We start from the raw sequence: 21290 nt of genomic DNA, 5'->3' as shown, positions 1-21290 counted from the left end.
ACGGACCTAGTCCAGACAGGTTGGTGTGGAGAGGGGCCTTGGAATGATAAGAATGTGTGTACCTGTTGGAGCAGATAGCCCCAGACAAGAGTCTGGCCACTTTGCCAGTCCCAGAGCCAAGTTTGTACTGGGCCAACACTACCTTCCCCTCTCCCTATCATGCCTCCACACCTCCAAGGGCCTAAGAATGGTGCATGGACTTGAGCCTGGAGGTCCTCGACTTACTGGAGCCACATTCTTCTCAGCTTCCTATATACACACAGACAGGGGAGAGGGGAAGCAGGCAAGCAGGGGCTCCCCAGGTCATGCTAGCTCTGCTACCAGCCCTTGCAGAGGGGTCAAGTCCCTCTTCCTGTTAGTCTGTTTCTGGGAGGTGAATTGCATTAGTCCAGGAATCATGAACTAATGTGCCCAGGGGGCCCAGGAGGAGAATGCAAATGAGCAAAGTGGACAGGGTGTGTGTAGGGGAATGTTGGGGACTGAGGAGAACTGGACAGCACCCTCCAGACCAGGTGACCTGGACCATCCCTCCCTGCATTGCTGATACAGGCCTATGTGGACCTCTGCTTGCAGGTACTGAGGTGCTAAGTCTCAGGGGGGGTTTGTTTTTGTTTTGTTTTACCTAGAAAGTGGAAGTGTAATGGCGCCCTTACCCCAGTGGTAAAGATGACCTAGAATAATTGATGGCAATCTTGTGGAGAAACCTGCCCCCAAGTACACTTCTTTGATTACTGTAAACTTTTTTAGATGTTAAAGTATTTCCCTCCAGGGGATCAAGTGAAGAGAAAGGTCAGAGGAGAGGAGAGGGTGAAAATGCCCTAGGGTGAGGGCAAGCCCAGGGCGCTGTTCTCTGAATAGCAGCCACAGGTCCTTGGCATTGGCTGCCCTGATTGCCTGGCTGTCTTGGACCATGGATTGGCCCTGCCCTCAGGGTACTTTGAACCTATTGCCTTCAGAGACCACTCTTGCCTGTGTTTTCTTTTGTCAGGTTGTAATTGGTGCATCACAATGAACACAGTAAACAGGGAAATGAACTGATTTGTTATTGCTTGCTGTAACCATTATCTTCTCTGTGTGAGGATTTTGAAGATTATTCACCTCCTTCCCTATCTCTTGGTTAACCTGACCCTTCCAGGGAATTGGAGAGCTCAGCAGGTCGCTCAGTTCTTTTGCTAGCTCTCCCACAGATTGACCAAACTTCCATGTTCTCCTCTGGAAAATGGGAGCCAAAAATCTCCTCTGTGTCTACTTCTCAGGGCTGCTGTAGGGTCCCTGGGAATTGGTTTATAGAATGGGGAGGGACCTTATAAGTACCAGGAAAAGTGCTGTGCGTGGAAGGGGTGATGCTAGCTGACTGGCCCATTGACAGTCAGCCGCTGGGGGTGAGGGAATGATGGTGTGGGGGAGGCAGGACTTTGCATGCATCCTTCAGTTCTGCTGAGGAAACTGCTTTGGAGACCAGCTGCAAGTGCTCTTTAACAGCAGCAGCTTGACAGTGCCACAGGAGAGGGAGTTGCACAGCTTGGCTGTGCAACAGGAGAGGGAGGTGGGAACCCCAGGGATGGATGGAAGGAGGTGCACAACACAAGCCCTTGGACCCTGAAAGATGGGGTAAATAGTGACAAGAATGGCCTTTTAGTTGGATGGACCTGGATTTGAAACCATCTCTAAACACTCCTGAGGGAAGTTGCTTCATCTCTCTGAGCTGTGTGCCCCCTGGGTTGCTGAGTAATAAATGGAAAGCAGGTGGCATCAGCAGAGTAGATAATTAATTGCTGCTAATTGCCCTTATCCCCCACCTCAGACCTTCTTTGGTTAGTTTCCAGAACATTTATATCCATTGTTGATCTGAAGCATGGACAACCTGCCCATTTCACAGATTTTTTCCTTCACTGATTGTCTTAATAATACCAAGATCTGTGGTGTGTGCGTGTGCGTGTATGCATGCATGCAAAGCAAGGGAGGAAACTGTTATACCTTGTGGCCAGTACTGTAATTATGGTGACCATGTCCTTCAAACCACAATTCAAGTCACATGGTCTGATGGAAGCTATTATCTGTCTCCACCGAAGTCCAAACATGTAGTCAAATGTAGTTACAATCTCATTGAATCACCTTTTATTTTTTTAAAGAAGCAAATGACATGAAATTTGGATTGTCCTCGACAAATCCCTTTATATTCACAGAAAATCACCAGAGGCCCATACAGAGGCCTGGCAGGAGCAGGCCTGTACCCCATTCCTGGAGGAAGTGCTGCTGTAGTGGGGCCTTGAAGGCTGAATAGGAGATTGCGAGGCAGAGAAAGACAGAATGGCCTGAATCAAGACCACCCTGCTGAAACTTGGGATGTTGGCTAAGGGTGGCGCAGCAGGTTGAGCACAGTGCTGTGAAGCTGTCGGCAGCTTCTACAGCGTGGGTTTGATTCCCAGCCTGCCAGGGAGCTACCCACATAGCGTGGCAGACCTCTCCTGTCTCACCCGCTGCTCCCCTCAGCAGTGTATTTCAGTCCATCTGCCTGTTGCTTCCTGCTCTGTCTCTGGTGAATTCTCTCACCTTCCTGCACCTCTGGCCTGTACCCCATTCTTGTATAAATAAAATAAGTCTTTTTTTTTTTTTTAAAGGTAGGTGACAGTATTTGTTTCTAGTTACTTTTCACTTTGCTCCAAAGACCTCTGGGAAACAAAATTGTTATAGGCTACTTTAACACCAGAGTTACATTGTATATTATATGTTCTGATGTATTTACGTGCATCAGACTATATGGTCCTCCACAACAGGGGCCACATCTGTCTTGTCTGTGTCCCTCTACTTTTTCTCCTCTACCAGGATGGCATGAGGAGGGCCAGAGAGAGAGTAATAAGTATCAAGTGAATAAATAAATGAAGTGCCATTGATGAGCCCTTTGAGGTAGACAATGGACTCTGTTTAGTGATGCTTCTAATACACTGTTTAGTCCTCAACAGATGTGTTGGTTCCCTACCTCACTCCTGGCACTGTGTGGATGCCGGTGCTCAACAGTGTCTGAGACAAATGCAGTCCTGTCCAGAGCCTACATGATGGAGGGAGAGATGGGCAGCCAGCTATTAACTAGGGTGGTGTCTGGGAAGAAGTCTGGATTAGGGGCCTAAAGGAAGTGCCAGGAGAAAATGAAAATTTTTTTTAAAGATTTATTTATTTATTTATACAAGCACTGGGTACAGTCAGAAGCGCGGGAGGGTGAGAAAATTCACCAGAGCCAGAGTGGGGAGCAGAGCAGGCAGAAGGACCAAAGTACACTGCTGAGGGAGCAGCGGGCGGCAGGAGAGGTCTGCGCGCCACGTGGGCCCCAGCCGGGGATCGAACCGGCGCTGCAGAAGCTGCGGGCAGCTTCGCAACCCAGCGCTCAACCGCTGCGCCACCGGGGAGGCCCCAGAAAATGAAATTTTACCTGATACCTAGAGGATCATGGCTAATAATCTAAGCTAATGTTTATGTAGTGCTTACTACTCGGAGGGCTTACAGACCTAACTCATTTAATTGTCACAAAAGTCCTATGAAGTACACACTGTTGCCTCCACTTTAGAGATGAGGAAACTGGGCATAGAAAGATTGAAAAACTGGCTCAGGGTCACATAGTTTGTGAGGTGCAGTAGCAGCATTCAAACGCAGGCAATCTGGCCAAGCCCATGCTCTTTTTTTTTTAAAGATTTATTTATTTTATGCACACAAGAGCTGGGGTTCGGGCCAGAGGTGTGTGTGTGTGTGGGGGGGTGAGAGTAGGGAGCAGAACAGGCAGATTGACTGAAATACACTGGTGAGGGGAGCAGCAGGTGAGACAGGAGAGGTCTGCTGCGCCATGTGGGTAGCTCCCTGGCCAGGGATCAAATTTGTGCTGCAGTGGCCGTGGACAGCTTCATAGTGCTGTGCTTAACCCCTTGCTCCACCAGGGAGGCCCCTCAAGCCCACACTCTTAAAGAGGAATTAGTTAGGTAAAAGGGAAGGTGGGTGTATGGTTTAGGACAAGCAAAGAAGCTGGACAACACAATAAGGAGTTTATCCTGAGAGTAGTGGGAGGCCATTGGTGGTTTCAAGTAAGACATGAGCATGACACAGTTTGTGTGGAAGGGGGCAAAGTGGGAGGGAGGGAGAGGGGCTGAGAGATTGTTAACCTGGGCCAAGGTGGAGGGAGACAAGATGGTGGCTTGAATTGGGGTAGCAGTGATGAGGAAGAAATGGGGTTGGTTAGAGAAAAAACAACAACAAAAACTAGAGGAAGAACCAGTGGGACTGGCTCATGGATGGGATGTGGGATTTCTGGACTGGATGTGGGAATCGGGAACAGGAGGAGTGCCAGAAGCAGGCTTGGGTGGGAGATAATGAGTTCAGTCTCTGACTTGTGGAGCTGGCCAAAGGGGAGCTTGGGACTGCCCAGGAGAATGTCAGGTGGGCAGCAGGGAGGCCATTTGAGGCTGAGAAGGGTTTCTGGCAGGGGGTGGTTGTCAGCAGAAGGAACATCCCCAAAGCTCTGAGAGATGGGTGGGTCCTGAGGGAGGAGCAAGGCATCGGGACAGTCTTCTGAGCACCTCTGGAGCTTGGTTAGAAAAGCAGCTTCACCTAGAACCACAGAGGTCAAATGCAGGGGCTGGGGTGGGGGCACTGAGCTTCACCTCCTTACAGGCTTTCCAGATGACAGTGAGCTGGTGGGCTTTGGCTTGTGAATAGCAATTTTGAAGACTTGAAAAGAACAAGAAGGAAAGTCAGGGATGGAGAGTTACCCCATCCCTACTCTGCAGTTTCATTGGTGAGATGCTGCCCCACCCCCCACTCCCACCTCTGCCCAGGCCAGAGAATGCCCCTTCCCCTCCACCCTCCCACAGTATGGCTCTTATCACTGTATGCAACCTTCTCATTTCACCAGACCCTCAGGATAATTATCAGGTCCATTCATTCCCTCACAAGAGGTCACCCAGACTGTTGCTCCTAACGTTCCCCTCCAGTTTTTTTTTTGCTCATTCTTTTCTTCCTGCTTCCTCCCCCACTTCCCTTGAAACACCCAGTTTTCCATTGGCCTTTGAACACGTGTTCCGTGTGCTGGGAATGTTCATCTCCCCATGCCTTGCCCCCCATTCCTCCTGATCCTACTCCTGATCCTACTCCTCCTGATCCTACTCCCCTAAAAATCCTTCATTCTGCTTCTCTCTCACTGTGGCCCACAGCACTTGCCCTGGGACTCCCCCAGCGGGCCCGAAGCTCAGCCAGTCCCTGGACACAAGAGGGACATGCAGCCTAGATCCAAACTTGCCTGGACACTTCTTGAGAGTGCAGGCCTGGCACAGAGAAGATGCTCATAGGGCCTCTATGTGTGGCACTGTCTTCTAAAGCAGAGATCAGCATGAGTAAGATTCATGGGGGCTTACTGGGCCTTCTAAAACCCAGCTGACCTTCAAGGACTTTAGATCACTGACCACAGGAATGCAGATCGTAGCGGACAGTTTGCTCGTGGATAATGGAGACGGATACCCCAGTCAGGCTGTGAGGTGGCTGCAGTATATACTAGGAAGCCTTCGCTTCTCTTTGAACATGGTCTGCAGCTTGGGCTTGTGGCCACCACCTTTAGGTTGGGTGTGGTCTGACCCCCATCCCAAGCTATCACAGGCAGGTCTAGGAGCCAGGAGCCCAGGTCCACCCTCCTCCCATGCCCCGCCTCTCTCCTTGTTCAGGCTTCAGTAGTCTCACACCCTCTCCTCCTTCCCGACATGAGTAAGCTGGTCCAAACCCTTCCCCCCAGCACAAGGTTTCCCTTTGGGACTACCCAGATGAGTCTACCCTGTTGTCAGGCATCAGGCTTGGTGTCTCTGTCTCCCTCTGCTCTGCCTCGGTTGTTCCTGTGTTTTCTTGAACTTTGCTCCTATAGTTAGATCATCTTGAGCCTGTTAGGTGTTTAGGAAATCTCCAATCTCCTGTTTCCAAATTTGCCCCGGCCTCATAGAATCACTGTCTCTGCATTGCTAACAAGCTCCTTAAAGCTCATTCAGGAGCCCCTCAGCCCCCCAGTTTTAGAGACTGGCTCATGAATGGCAAAATGCTCCGGGCTTGGACCAGTCAGATAAGGGCTTAGGCCCAGCTTGCAGCTACCTACTAGACTCTCAGAAATCATCTCTCCTCTCTGGGCCTGGTGTCTTGGCTGTTTAAGGAGGACCACCACCATATTCTTGTCTGACTTGCAGGGCCTTTGAGATGATTGAAATAACACTGGGAATGGGAAATGGGTTCAGTGGGAGGAGCCTTTTGCACAAGGTCCGCCACCTCTTCATCAGCCTGTTAGCCTGGCCTGGGGATTCAGCTGGGAACGACTTGTTGGGGGAGACCACTTTTTGTAAATGATGAATCCAGTAAATGAACCAGCTCATCAAGATACAGGAAATAAAGGGGTTTCAAGAGGCAGGGCAGTGGTGGTGGTGGTGGTGGGCGGGCCAGGCAGGCCTGCCCAGGAGGGGTGACCCCAGCAGAAACCTGGCGGTCAGGGAGCCGGCCAAGAAGGCCCCGGAGGGCTGTCAGAGACACAGTGGCAGCTGAGCCTGGGGGGCCCTCTTGGGTCCCGGCCAGCACTCTTGGGGCCCTCGGGGGAGCAGTGGGCACGGGTCTTTGTCTCCCTCGTTCCCTCTGGAGCCTCTCCGACCCCCAGCGCTGTTCCCTTTTTGACCCCGAATAACTTGTTGGCTTCCCCCGGGCTTTGTTCCCCGGGGTCGCCCCCTGGGGACGCCCGGCGGCCTCTCCGGGCCCTCGCGGGTCCCACCTCTGACACCCCCTGCGGCCCCCGCCCCCTACCCGCTCGGAGACCGGGGTCAAAGGCAGCCCGCGTCACGTGGTCGCCGAGCAGCACCGAATCGGCCGGGAGCCGAGGGAGAATCCGGGTGGAAGCCGAGAAATCCAGCCCCGATAGCGGCGCCGGGTCCCGCCCCGGCCCCCGCCCCAGGGCGCTCTCCGCACGCCCGCTGCTGCCGGGCTCGGGAGCGCCGCGGCCGCCGCCCGCCCAGCCCGGGGAGCCCGCTCCCACGCCGCGATCCCGGGAGGTAGGAGCCGGCGCCGGGACGGGTCGGAGGAGCCGGGCCGGGCCCTCCGCGCCCCGCGGGCCCGCAGGGGGAGTCGGCGCGCCCCTGCTTACAGCCCTGCCCGGCGCGGGCCGGGGCCGGGGCGTGCGGCCGGGGCGGGGGCTGGGCACCGGGAGGCGGGGGCGGGGGGAGCGGGCGGGAGGCGGGGCGGGCGGCGGCGGGGAGCGGGGGCGGGAGCGGCGGCGGCCGCGAAGGGGTTAACCCCGCCGGGCCCGAGCCCCGCGGCGCGCGCCGGCCCGGGGACCCCGGCGCCCGGCGCCCCGCCAGCCGCGCCCCCTCCTTCGCCCGCGCTCCCGCCGCGGCAGGTAAGAGGCCGAGGCCGGGGCCAGCCGTCCCTGCCGCCGAGCCGGCGGGCCCGGGCAGAGCTGCAGGCCGCGCGGGGCCCCGGCGGCCGCGGGCGCAAGTTTAGGGCGGGCGGGCCCCGGGCGGGCGGGCTGAGCCGGCGCCCGGCGCGCGGGGCTGGGGAGGGGACCCAGGCGGCCGGGACCCGCGGGGGCCGGGGCCGGCGGGGGCGGGCCGGCCGCGCGGCCGCTGGAGGTCACGGAGAATGTCACTCCCGAGGACGCCCCCTCCCCTCCCCCGCCCGGGCCGCGAAACTTTTGTCTGGCGCGGGAGGGGGTGAGCGGCCGGCTCCCCGCCTCGCGCAGGGTCGGGCCACTCGACCGGTTTTCTTCAGGCTGGAGCGGCCTGGTCGCCCACTCCGCGTCTCCCCGGCTCTCGGGGCCGCGAGCCCCTGCTCTGAGAGCGCTTCAGCACTCCGGGCCGGCGGGAAGAGGGGCGCCCCTGGACGCGGGTTCTGGGACAGACCAGGAATCTGGGGATTGGCCTCCTGGCTTTTTCCCAGATTGGAGCAGCCAAGTCAGCCAGGAGCCAGGCCAAGCCCAGGGGAGGGAGAGCCCCACCCCATCACGCCCCAGCGCTGTCCCCTCGTCTCCACCCTCCGCAATCTCAGTGGCTGTCGCTGCTGCCCCTGGTCTGAGGTTTGCTCTGACCCGAGTAGCTGTCGTTCCCCAGCTGTGTGCTCTGGGGCTGGTTCCTTACCCCAAGCCTCAGTTTCCTCACCTGTGAAATGGGGGAAATATATAGTGTCTGCCCGCAAAAGGATGGAAGGGGAACAGTTGTCCTTCAGGAAACGGTGGTGGCATGTTTATATTCAACAAGTATTTATTGCATGTTTCCTATGTGTCAAGCACTGGGCTGATTGCTTGACATTCGTTATCTCATTTAAGTCGTCCACATCGCTATTAACCACGTTTTAGGAGGGAAACCGAAACGCAGAATGGTAAGGGGCACAGGTAGGAAGTGGTAGGGCTTGGGTATGACTTCCCTCCCCCAACCTGAGTCTTAGTTGCAGGACTCTATATATAAGGTCTTGCTGCTGGCTGAGCTCACGGTTTCATTTCCAGGTGGATCTGCCTTCTGTCCCCGTGACCCTTACCCCCAGGTGATGTTCCTCCTGCTTGGTACTGGTGGCGGGGGCAGTTGTTACTGTGGGCAACTGGAGAGGCGGGGAAGTCATTTGGAGCCTGGGCCTGGAGCTCTGTGATGGTTCTAGTCTTGTTGCTGGCTGGGTCGGTGGCAGGAATGCTTTCCCAGTGTGGGTGGTGCAGGGAAGGAACCCTTCTCCCTGGCTCCGGCTGGGGGCAGCTGGTGGCTTGGTCAACAGGTCTCTCTCCGGCACCCAGGGGACTGCAGAGCCTGTCATCTCCTCTCAGACCAGGTGATTTTCAGATCAATAGGGGCCAGAGATAGGGCCTCCAAGTGGAGCCATTGGTGCCATGAGAGACCTAAGGCCAAGGGACTTGTATCCTAGGTATCCTCTGTTATGATTCCTCTGGTTTTAGCAGGGTCCTCACTGCTAAACTAGCAGGCTGCTATAGGTGCCCCAGCCCCAAAGGGCCTTGACAGTCATGTGGGATGGGCTTCGAGGCAGTGTCAGGATTGCAGAATCCTAATGGAAAATGCATGTGTGGGTGGTCTTCCGAGCTTGGGGCACAGTGTGGCCCCCCAGTAAAGATCTCAGGAATAATGTGTGGGTGGCCCAGACTTCCACTGGTTTTAGCACTCTGGCCTGGCCCAGTCTTTTGGTCGGGATACCATCTCGTGACTGCTGGTCAGGCTCTGGCTGGGGGCCTGGAGTCACTTCTTTAAAAGCAGAAACCAAATTTTTAGCTAATAAAAAGCATCTTAATGGAGTGGGGGCAGCTAATGAAAGTTCTTAGGAGAGGCAAGTTTGTACCTTGCTCTCCTAACTGCTCTTAACAAGTGTTTCCTGGGCACTGGGAAGAGGGGGAGCACCTGGGCTGACAGCTTATTGTCAGCTTGCCGGAACAAGAATGGAAATCCCCTGAAATTTGAGGGGATTCAGAAAAATAGGGGTTTGAGTGGAGGGGATGGGGGTGCCTTGTCTTGGTGATCAGAACAGGAGCAGAAGTCCTTGGAGAATCAACAGGTGAAGAGCCGGAGCCAGCAAGCAAGAAAAGATGGATAGTGAGACTTTTGTCAGCCAGGGGAGTGCAAGGAGCTGTTCTGCAATCCCAAATTGAGGATGTGGTCCTGAGTATGAAATCATAATCTGGGGATTGGTCTAGGGGGGTAGCTAAGAAATTCTGCAACTGAAGAACATGAAAATAGGCCCCGATCTTTCCAGCCGAGAGCTTTCTCTGCCCTTGGCTTTGGACACACCGTACCCATCTTCCATATTCTGGGACCACAGTCAGGCCTACAAGTCCCTAAAGACTGAGCCGGCTTCTGCTGGCTTGGAATTCGGTTTTCTGCTGGCTTGAAATATCCTGGCTGTTTGGAGGACTTGGACATTCTTTAGCTGAAATGGAACGCTGGGGTAATTTGTTAAATATGTATGGAAAATGTCTGTGGACAAGGGTGCCGGGGAACAGAGATGGGGTGAGGTGCTGCTGGATTCTGACTGAGAGGCTGATCTGATCTGAATGGGCGAGGGGGGTGAGGAGCAAGCGAGGTGAAGAGGCAGGATATGATCAGTGATAGATGGGCTTTGGTGGAGGGGAAAAGCTCTTCTGGTTGTTAATTTCGATAGGGCTTCCTGGGGGAGGAAATGTTTGTGAGGATGCAGGCTGTGGGGAAGTGAGCAGGGGGAGACAGGATCAGGTCATGGAGCACTTGCCGTATCCTGCTCAGGAGTTTGGATTTTATTCCGTAGTGGGCAGAGAGGACAGAGGGTTGTAAGCAGCTCCGTTGAGTCGATGCCTGTTACTGTGCCTTGTGCCAGGATCCTTACAGATGCCCCATTGAGATCGCACAATACCCCTGCAAAGTAGCTGCTGTTGCTGGAACCCCACCCCTGCCCCATTTTCAGATGGGGAAATGGAGGCTCAGAGGGGTCGAGTCACTTAGAGAGCTGTACTTGAACCCAGGCCAAACGGTTTCTGCCCTATTGCACTGCTCTTTTGAGAGGTCACTTGGCTGAAGGGGGAGTAGGATGGGTCGGGTTGAGAATGAGCTCAGAGGAGATGCTGCTTGTGGTCCAGCAGAACACTGCCCCAAGCCCTGACTCACAGCATAGGAATGAGAAGGAAAGAGGGGAGACTGTGGGACTTCGTGGCTACCTTGGGGATCAGGGTCATCCCAGGTGCTCTGAGGCTAGCGCAAGGACCCTTGAAAGGCAGTGTCGCTGCTTTCAAGTCCCTGCAGGACTCTCTGTGGGCAGAGGGCATAGTTTTGTCATGCGGGCTCCTAGGGGCAGAGAGAGCAGCAAGGATGACGGGGACGCTAACAGGGAGCAGCTCCCTGGGGAGGCAGTGAGGGTCTATCACTGAAGGTATGCAGAGGTGCCAAAGTTGAAGGCATATACCAGGAGGGTCAGCCCTGGTGACCTCTTTCAGTTCCCTTTTCACCCAAGAGTCTCAACATTTGGGGTGGTACACCACCTACCTCCTGCCCCCCGCATTTCTCGTAGCCTTATGGAGCCGCCCTGCCCCCTCCTGCACATCTGGGGCAGTTCCATGCACACCCAGCCTGTGGTGTAGAGCCCAGCCCCGCTTCAAGGGCCCCATGGGATGTCTGGGTCAGCTGCCAGAGCCTGGCTGTGCAGTGTGTGGTTGGTTTCACAGAAGACTGAAACCTTCTGCTTCCACTTTCAATCTGTGAAATGGGTTTCATTTTCTCCTCGTAGGTGGGGAAACAGACTGAGTCATGAATCAGGCTGACTCAGCAGGGATTGGAGGAAAGGGCAGGTGGGTTTGAAAGTGAGGAGCGGGAGGGTTGAAGAGAGTAGGGTGCAGAGGCAGGATTGTCGCCTCCTTCCTGCAGTAGAGGTGCAAGGAGCGGCTTCTGGTCTCTGGGTGTGGGGCTGTACTGAAGCGCTGCCCATCAGCTCCAGTTTGGAGCTTTGGAGTTCAGTGGATGGGACGGACAGGGCTATCTTGGATCTAGTGGCCTCTGGGCTAGAACCAGTCTGTCACCAAAGGAGTCACAGAGGGGCCCAAAACTCTTACCTCCATGGAGAAAAGTTTAAGTTGCCTCCTGACCTTGTTTATCTCTACCTATCTTATTTCTCCATACAGGTTGGATTAGTCTGATTTAAAAATGTGCATTTTTTAGAGGACCAGGTATGGGAGGTGCCCAGCTTTGAGACCTTGGTGCTCTATCTTCCACTGCCTTGCAACCCTCAAGCAGAACCAGCCTCTTATTTCTCCCGATTATCTCTCACTTCTGTGCAGCACTCCTAATTCTGCAGGGCTGACCTTGCCCGCTCCTTGCTTTGCTTTGCCTGTATAGGGCCTGTTACCCGGACCTCCCTGGGGCCCTTCACCCACCTGCTTGTGAATACTGGTTCTTTAAAGAGGAATCTCATCTTGAGGCTGTCCGCTCCAGAGGCAGGGGCTACATGTGGCCCATTTTTGCACCTGGGGTGGGGTGGGGTGCCATTGACAGTCAGGAGTCCTGGGTTCAAAATCCCAGCTTTGCCACCATTAGCAGTGGGAACTAGAGCAAACGACCTAAATCTCTCCAGGTGTAGGTTTCCTCCGCTACAAAATGGGATAGTAATAGTTCTTTGCTAGGAAGGTTGTGAAGCTCAGAGCCTGACCCATTGTAAGAGTCTCCTAAGCAGAAGCTGTTCAAGGATATAATGGTTACTATTGTTATTTCCTTCCAAGGTGATCTATCTTTTTATAGGTGTGGGAAAAGATTCCTGGAGTTTGAGTTTCCAAACTTCCTGTCTGATGGCCTGAGAAGGCTTGTTCAGATGAGGAAACAGAGGCCGGGAGAGATAGGCTGATTTGCATGGGGTGTGGGAGTTGCTCATCCAGGAAGCTGTCACGATTTCCTCTTTGTCACACCTGTTTTTCCTCTTCTCTCCTTTCATTAGGTTTAAAGTGCTCAGGCTCTGCTGGCCCAGGCTCTCGGGTGGCCATGTTGAGTTGGCCAGGCTGGTGGGTCCTGTGGCTGCCTTTAGGATGGGGCAACCAGATGTGTGCACTGTGGACAGGTGCCCAGGGAAGGGGAGTAGAGAGTGGTGGGAGGGCACCTGGGCTAGGTCCCGGGACAGGTGATCTGGACATGGGGCAGAGACTGGTAGCTCAGCTCTGGAGCCAGGGGATCTGTGTTCAGATCCCTGCCAGCCCACTTCCTACTTGTGGGATTTTGGGCAAGCCGTTTGTTTCTCCATCTGCACAGAGCAGGTAATGTTGTCCCTATCTCACATGTTTGGGGAGAGAATGCAGGGAAAGGGCTTCACTTCAAGCTCAGTTCACATCAGTGAAGGCGCTTTCTGTGGCTAATGTTTCTGTCACTGCTAATGGTGGCAGAACTGACTACCCAGCAGCCGTAGGAGGTAGGCCGGGTTTTCATCCTCTTTTAGCAGATGTGGCACCTAAGGGGGATGCTTAGTCTGGAGAGGTTTGGACTTGGGATTACAGTCGCTGTCTGCTGATTTCTGAGGGGCTGCTCTGGCCAGACAGACAGACTTGTTATGTTAAACACCGGAAATGAGGAAATGTAATCCGAGTTGGCCAAGACTGACGGGGTTGTGTCTGGAGCCATGAAGCAGAATCCTGGAGACCATGGGGTTAAGAGGTGGGGGGACTCTGACCCGTTCAGACCTGAAGCGGGGCTTCTTCTCTTCCTCGAGTTCTTGGAGGATGGCCTGTCCAGACAGGCCTCAGGGTGGCAGGCCTAGGCTGGGGGTGCAGGGGGAGGGTGTTTGCTATGGCTAATGTGTAGTGGCAGCCACCTCTGGTTCACACTGCCAGCCTTGCGTACATCGACCTGCCCAGGCAGAGGCCAGGTGAGGAGAAACTAGTGTTGTCATTTTAGGACCTGCGCTGTGACTTCTGCCTGATTTCCCATCTCCTCATCCCAGCAGCCCCTGCTTTTCTTTTACAGGGGCGTTAGCCCCACCTGCTCACCAGAGCCCTCTTTGATTCACCTGAGTTAAGTCAGTTGTTCTTAAAGTTGGTGTCTGGGCCAGCAGCCTTGGCATTGCTTGGGAACTCTTTAGAAATACAAATTACATAGCCCACCCCAGGCACACTGAGTCAGAAACCGTGTGGGGGGTGGGGAGGGAGGGAATCTAGCAGACTGTTTTATGAAGCCCCCCCAGGTAATACTGATGCATGCTAAAGATTGAGAAATACTTGCTTAAGTAATTTAAAAAAAATAGATGCTTCTCTCCTTGGGCTGTCCAAGGAGAATATGTTTTCAGCATCTTCAGACACCCGCAAATGTGAGGGGCCCAGAGGAAATCCCTGCTTCTCTGTACCCTGACTTCAAGGAGCCACCATCTGTAACATGTAACAGCTTTTTACTCCCAGGGAACAACCTGGGACATAGTGATAGGGTTCACTAGAACCCCAACATGATTGCAGGGGACTATGCTGGGGAGCTTGAAGACTGGGGAGTCTCTATAGGTGGCAAGGGTGGGTGCCAGGAATGTAGCCCTCTGTTCTGGGACTGAGGTGGGGCAGAAGAGTGTGCTGGGGATGGGGCACATATGGTTCCATTATGGTGCCGACTGGGATCCCAGCACCGTAGTGGTTTTCAGCATCTTGGTATTTTAATGATGCCGATCATGTACCTGCTCCCTGCTCATGTTTATTAGTGTGCTTATCAGTGTGCTTACTGGACGCTTCTTATGCAGCCACATCTGGAGTAATGTTCAGGATAATCCTATAAGGTAGGCATCATCATTGCCCCATTTTATAGAGACCACATTAGCTATAAGGTGGTAGATCTGGAATTTTATAGAATTAGATAGGGGTGCTTAGAAGCGTGAACTCACTGGAAGAAGGGCAGTGGGGATTATCTAGAAGTATTTGTATAGGAGGCACAATTTAGCTTGTTTTCTAGAGAGCAAATACAGTCTCCAAATGAGTGAATCAGGCCTTTCTAGGGGTAGGATTGTGTTGGGGTGGTTAGACCTCAAGCCCCCAAGTTGGGGCCTCTCCTGCAGACACATGGTCCTTCTCCCTGCTCTGTGCGCAGGCTGTTTCAGACTGGGAGGCTCAGGGCTGAATTCAAGGTCCCACAGCTAAGGCAGGAGAGACAGTGAGAGCAAAAAGTGGGTCTCCTCTGAAGTTTGGAGGGAGTGAGGGAGCAAGAACAGAGTCCACAGTCTATCCTGCTGTTCTTTCTGCCTCAGAGTCCCCAGGGCTTTCCAGACTCTTCCACTCTTCAGTGGGAAACTGAGGCCCAGAGAGGAACAGCTGCTTACCCACACCAGGCCACGTTTTAGAGCAGAATGGGACAGAGCTCTCTCTGTCCTGACCAGGGAAGGGTTCATTTCTGAAATCTGTTCCTGCTCCATCTCCCATCTTGGGCAGGCCGGGTAGCCCTCAGGGTGGCCCGGAGCAATGCTGGGGGCAGATATGGGTGTGACCTGGGGAGAAAGCTGCCAAGGAGGGGTGGGGTGGCTTCCAAGAGGAAGAACACCAAGAAGCCCAAGCTCCAGACGGAAACCAAATGTATTTTCTAGGTCCTGAGAGGATATTTGGAACAATGGAAGTGGGATGGGGGAAGTTGGACTATAAAAAAGGCTTCTTGATATCCTTAAACAAAAAAAGTAGAGCCTGTAGGTTTGACTTTTGTTTCTCTGAGGATGTTTATGTAACTTCCTGAAAGCAGGACCCCACAGCTCCATGAAGTTTGGCAGATGCTGTTGTTTATAGACTCAGGGCTTTGGAGCTGGGAAGGACTCTATTGGGAGTCTCTCCATTTGACAGGTGGTGAAATCGAGGCTCTGGGGAGCCTGGGAGGGGCAGCATGAGGCGGCACCATGAAGCAGCAGAGGACGAGGACATAGGACTAGGCTCTGGTGCTCAGGTGCTTTGCAGGGTCTGTCTGTCTTACGGCTCCCTGGGCCTGGGCTGGTGTGGAGGCTGGGCAGGGCCTGCAGAGGCCCTCCCCTTGGGAACTCCTGAGAGCTGCCGGGGTGGGGCCAGGGCTGGGTCTGTCTGCAGTAAGGTGAGCACACTGGGTGGTGACTTGCTTTGTAGGGAGAGGGCTGTAATGGTGTCCCTGGAGATTCCACCCCCGCCCAGATGCTGGGGCCCAGCTGTGTGCCAGGTGCCCAGCAGCCCGCACTGAGTCACTCTCAGTAGGTGCAGAGGCGAAGGCTGTTGTGTGTCTTGATGTTCTCCCAGCCCTGGGGGTGACTAGGCCCTGAGCTGATTCATGTCCATGGCTGTGGACTAGGTGGCCCTGTGTTTGGGCTTCAAGTTCACAGACAGGAAGGGACCTAGAGACCTCTGAACTGTTGCTCATGTTTATCCCACGATCTTTACCCCATGCAGGGGTGTATGGGCCCCTAAAACCAGGCACAGCATTTTGTAGGCATTTCTGTGCATTCTTTTTCCACAGAGAGAATCCGTGAGTTCCACCAGGTTGTCAGAGGACTGGGCGACCATGGAAGTGCCGACTGGGGCCGAGGGGGCTGTATGTGCGCAGTGAGACTGAAGAGAGGGCTGCTGAGGGGCAGGTATGTCCCCAGCCTGATGACAATCTTCAGAGAGTGGGCGCGAGGCTGCCATTGGTTTCTAACCAGCTCACTCACCAGCTGCATGGCTCAGGGTGAGTGCCTGTGTCTGTGCCTCAGTTTCCATCTACAAAATGGGAATAACAAGAACAGCTCTGGTATTACAGGCTTTAAATGTGCAAAGCCTGATACTGCCTGATACAAAGCAATCATTTGGTAAAGTTTGCTGTTATTATTATTAGTTCCAGTTCTGCTGCTAATTTGCTGTGTGATCCTGTTAAGTACTTTATCTTGGAATCTTGCTCTCTGTGCTTGAGAGCCTCAGGGCAAGGTTGGAGAACAGGGGTGGGCAGGGGAGGGAGGGGGAACCCTCTGTAACTTCAGGGCTCCCTGGCCCAAGCCTTCCCTGGTGCCTTGAGCGAGGCTTTGTCCTGAGGCAGGGTTATGTAACTGGCTGGGCCAAGCCAGGCAGGACGGGATTCTCAGCCTTGTTTTTTTGTCCTCCATTGTCTCTTTCTCTCCCTTTCCTGTAGAGCTGTTGCATTAGCTGACCAGTTCTGCAAGCTCCAGGGATGAAATTGAGCCCATGCTATTCTGTGCTGATTGATTTAGTCCAGAGGTTTTGTTGGCCGGGTGGCCCCTCCTCCTGATACCTGGGGATAGACAGCCTCTGCTTGCTTTGGGGACAGAGACAGGGACTCCTTTTGGGGGGAGAGGCAAGTTCTTGGCTGGGGAGATTCTTCACCCATGGCACTTTGGTTCAAATGTTTATGACCATTCCCTCCCCTTACATCCTTGCAGCCCAGCACGAATGCCTCTTCTTCCAGGAAGTCTTCCCTGATACCTCAGCTGCAGGGAAGTCATCCTCTACTGAGCGCCACAGTGTGCTCTTCTGTCCTTTTTAAGAAAACAGAGATTTCAAACTGGCAGGCCATATCCGTCCTGTGGGCAGACTTTGTTTGGCCCAGGCCAAATACTGAGCTGGTGGCTAACAGGAGATTTTACATAACAAAACAAAAAACCCCACTCCTGGCTTTAATTCAAATATGAGAAGCTCTGAAGACTTTGAGCCTACATTCTCCAGTGACCACTCTTAGAGACAAGTCATGTACACGCCACTTTGCCCCATCCCCACCCAGCCACTTCACACACTTACATGATCTTTCTGGCTCCCTAGGCATCTGAGTTCTCAACTCCACCCTGAAGGTATGGACTCCCTTCTCTCCTGCCATGTCATGTGATGCCCTGTCTGTCTTCTTTGTGGGATTTTGAGGGTAGCCGAGGGTAGAGGCAGACTCATCTCTGTCCCTCAAAGCTTCTGTCCCTCAAAGCATTGTGCTCAGGCTCAGGTCCATGGGTACAGTGGGAGCATAATAAGTGCTTTTTTATGAAGGAGGATGTACAGTGGTGCTCCCCAACAGCTGTGAAGCTTCCATTTGATAGAGGCCTCAGGATTTGCCTGCCGTCAGGTCCTTGAATACTTCTCCCCAATAAGATGGGACTGCTTTGCCACTGACCCAGATGGCTTCTTAAGCAGCAGATAAATAGTCAACACACATGGCCTACAGTGTAACCAAGGAGAGGAACATTTACCTGGGTTTGGAGGAGTTTAGGGAGGAGGCAGGGATCAGCCTTCAGGGTTGTTCAGTCCAGAGCTGAATCCTGGGAGAACATGGGGTAAGGGGAGGTGGGGTGGGGGAAGGTCTTCTTTTTTGGGTCTTTCTCTGCTTTATTCTCTCCCTAGAGTGCATGCTTTATGCATGAGCACCTTTGTCCAGCTGTCTATCCATCCAAGGTTTATTTTACTCTTTTAATTGAAATCCTTACCATTCTTCAACCCAGATAAGATGTCTCTTTCTGGAAGAAGTCATAGCTAGGAGGATACAATTGTTTTGGATACAGGAAAGGCCTGGGAGCTTATAAAAAGCTGCATTTGACCCTCCTTTTTGGGCCCCTCAGACTAGGGTACAACCTTCCCAGCCCCAAAAGATTTATACCCTGGGATCTGTGCATGTGCTTTGAGGACATGGAGCCCAGGCTGGAAGGGAAGATGCCTGGATGGCAGCAATGCTGTGTGACAACAGTATGCCCCTTTCCCTCTCTGGGCTTCTCTTTGGCCCTCTGTGCAACACTGCTGGGCTCTTCCTGCTGACTTTTGCATCTTGTGAGCCATCCTTGCAAATGATAACTGGGGATGGTACAAGTGCCGGTGACTGGGTATGTAGGGGCCCCCAGTTCTGCCCTTAACCTAGGCCAGGAGCAGAACTGTTTCATTTCTTTAGGTAACAGCTCGGGAGAGGAGCACCTCAATGCCAAGGAAGGAAGCAGGCTGGGAGCTAGGTCAGGGCTATGCCCCAGTGTCAGGCCCCATAAAAAAGGCTTACACCTAAATAGGGTGGAAGACTGGCTTGGGGGGTGGGCAGTGGTCTGGCCACAGGCTGAGTGGCTCTCCCTGTGTGGTGCTGTGGCAGGCAGTCTGGCACTTCAAGGATAGGTGCGGAAAGCCATTTACAGATGGGCAGACTGAGGTATATAGAGGGAGGGCACCCTCTGACTAGCACGTGTGTGCCTGGACAGCTGGGCCTGGCCCCCAGGCTTCCAGAGCCCTGGACAAGGCAACTTGCCCCTATCCCTACCTCCCGCTACAGGGCAGCTTGGACAATTGGGTGATTGTGATGACCTCGAGTCTGGGGCCTGGAACAGTGCAGCCACCATTGTCACAGCCACCCTGGAGACATGAAACCGGTTGGGTGTGCAAATTACCCCTTAGACATCCTCCATCCCACTTTTTTATTTTTCCTTGTCTCTAATGGGCCAGCTGCCTCTGTGCCCGTTTCCGCCTGGCACTGGGCTCCATGCTCTTTATTCTGAGAACAAAGCTTCCTTCTGATGGTTCTCCTGCTGACAACAGGAAAAGGGCAGGCGTGGTGCTGGGCTCCCTCCTCCACCTCCTTTTGCTGGGGGCACAGGTCAGAAGCAGGACCCTGCAGCCCTGGCAGCCAGGAAGACAGCAGCAAGCCGACCCATGTTCCTGCTGCTGGCACCATCCATAGGCCCATCAGACCCAGTTCTCCCTCCAAAGGATGGGCTGAGGTCTCAGATAGGGGCAAATGCAGAGTCCTGTCCTGGTCCAAGCCGGCAGCTGCTCCAGGGCAGGGTGTGGGTTTGGCTGGCAGCTGTTCACGTGACAGTCCTCATGTTTCAGCTCACACAGGTGGCATGTTAGGTCACCCTCCAGGCAACCCTGGTTTTCTAGGGGGCTGCAGGAACCCAAAGGTGTGCCCGAAGGAGGATGGCAGCATTCCCTCAGCCAACACATTGTTTTTTTTAAAGATTTATTTTATTTATACAAGAACCAGGGTACAGGCCGGATGCGCGGGAGGGTGAGAGGATTCACCAGAGACAGAGCGGGGAACAGAACAGGCAGACTGACGAAATATACTGCTGAGGGGAGCAGCGGGTGCACACAGGAGAGGTCTGCTTGCCATGTGGGTTTCTCCGAGGCCGGCGGGGAGCGAACCGGCACTGCAGAGTCTACGGACAGCTTCACAGTGCTGCACTCAACTGCCTGCGCCACCAGGGAGGCCCAGCCAACACATTTTTATGAAGCATCTGCTGTCTTCCAGCCCAAAAGGGTGCTGACTAAAACAGCCTAGTCCCTGTTCTGGACTTGGGGCTGATGTTCCAGCAGTGGGACAGAACCAGCAAACCAACACATGCCAGTCCGACGCTAGCAATTTGTCAGGTGGTGGGAAATGCCTGAGAGAAAAATAAAACTGGTTGAGGATAGAAAGTGTGATGCGTGGGAGGGGCTCCGCTGCGTCAGGTAATGGTGGAAAGTCTCAGGTAAGGGGACAGCAGTTCCAGGGGTGGGGTGGGAGTTGCGGCTTGCCTGGGGAAGAGCATTTCACGCACACAGAGCAGCCACGCAGGGCCCTCAAGGAAGGAGGTGAGGGGAGAAGCTGAGGAGCAGCAGGGCACTCCATGCCTGTGGCAGAGAGAACAGGCCGGTTGTGATGGCAGACCAGGCGAGAGGGAGTGCGCGGGCCCCCCGGAAGGCTCGCTGCCCTGTGGGAGGACTGCTCAGTCTGCCTAAAGGGGGAGCTGCTGGAGGTCTGGGGTGGAGGTCTGACCTGTTTGGACATGCATTTGAGAGGGATCAGGTGGGTTTCCTTAGGGGAGAAGAGACGGGGAGTGGAAGTAAGACTGGCCGAGAGGACACTCAGTGTAGGCGCCGTATCCCAGAATTTTGCTTGTGCAGGCTGAGCTTGATGGAGTAGGGGGTGCGGGCTGCAAAGAGAGAGTGTGTATGGCAGGAGTCTAGCCAGAGGGAAGACGGGGTTGCTGTTTGCCTAGGCAGGGGGATCTGCTGGACTAGCAGGTTTGGGGAGAGATGGGGATTCCAAGTCAGATGTGCTAGGTCAGAGCATACACCGGGGGGAGCAGAGACATGGGTGGAGATGGGTCCTGGGCCAACATGGTCTTGTTCTTGAAGGGGCAATACCTGTAGGGGGCGTGAGAGGGTGCCCTGAGGACCCCCGAACCCTGAGGGTTTGTCCTGTAAGGACAAATCTTTCCTGGGCCCTTCTTGGTCTTTTCTCTCTCTGCAAACCAACTCCTGCTTTCCCTTTCCTTTGGACAGAGCCAGAGGCAGGTTCTGAGGACACTGTGGTAGCAGGCCGGCCTTCCAACCCCATGCCTCTTGGGTGGGTGTTCAACCTAGAGTATGGGTCAGGGGTACCTGCAAGGGGATGCCAGAGGCCTTGGACCTTGTCCTGGCTCTGTGCTTTGGTCCCCCCCAGTCGTAGAAGTGCCGAGCTGGCCCCAGGCTTCTGAGTGTGGCAGGGAGCACTTGGGGAGGCCAGAGAGGACAGTGGTCAGGAACTATGAGTGCAACTCTTGGGTTATGAGATCATGGGCTAGTGACAACCTCTCTGAGCTTCAGTTTTTCATCTGTGGAAATGGGTCAGTCACAGTAACCTGTGTCACAGGGTTACTATCAGGATTAAATGAGAAAGTGTGTGTAAACACTTGATAAAGGCCCTACCACATACCACACCCAGTTAACCCGACTGTTAGTCACAGCAGCCTGTGAGGTAGGTTAGGTTGAGTGGCTCTGCACGGTGGACAGTGGGAGCCACAGGAGGTTATTGAGCATGAGCATGGTAGGTGTGTGATCAAGAGGGCAGCTGTGAGTGTGGAAACTTGGGCTGAGTCCTCTTGGCAAGTTGCTGAGCCTTTTCCCTGCC

The 21290-nt window shown here is 54.1% G+C and overlaps 1 protein-coding gene across 6 annotated transcripts in view; it reads left to right on the top strand.

Annotated features, from left to right (window-relative positions):
• Positions 1–7011: 7011 nt before the first annotated feature.
• The window catches only part of NDST1 (N-deacetylase and N-sulfotransferase 1), a 56496-nt gene continuing 42217 nt past the window's right edge, over positions 7012–21290 (top strand). For 2 of the 6 annotated variants that reach the window (XM_037508938.2, XM_037508931.2), the window contains exon 1: positions 7012–7052. The gene's annotated coding sequence lies outside the window, so the exon portion shown is untranslated. The other 4 variants (XM_037508934.2, XM_037508933.2, XM_037508936.2 and 1 more) reach the window with 4 other exon arrangements.

Source organism: Talpa occidentalis, unplaced genomic scaffold (genome assembly GCF_014898055.3).
Source record: "Talpa occidentalis isolate TD23 unplaced genomic scaffold, MPIMG_talOcc4v2.1 talOcc4.13, whole genome shotgun sequence".
Taxonomy (NCBI): Eukaryota; Metazoa; Chordata; class Mammalia; order Eulipotyphla; family Talpidae; genus Talpa; species Talpa occidentalis.
The sequence above is the reverse complement of the archived record's forward strand: the minus strand, read 5'-3'. Positions and strand labels throughout refer to the sequence as shown.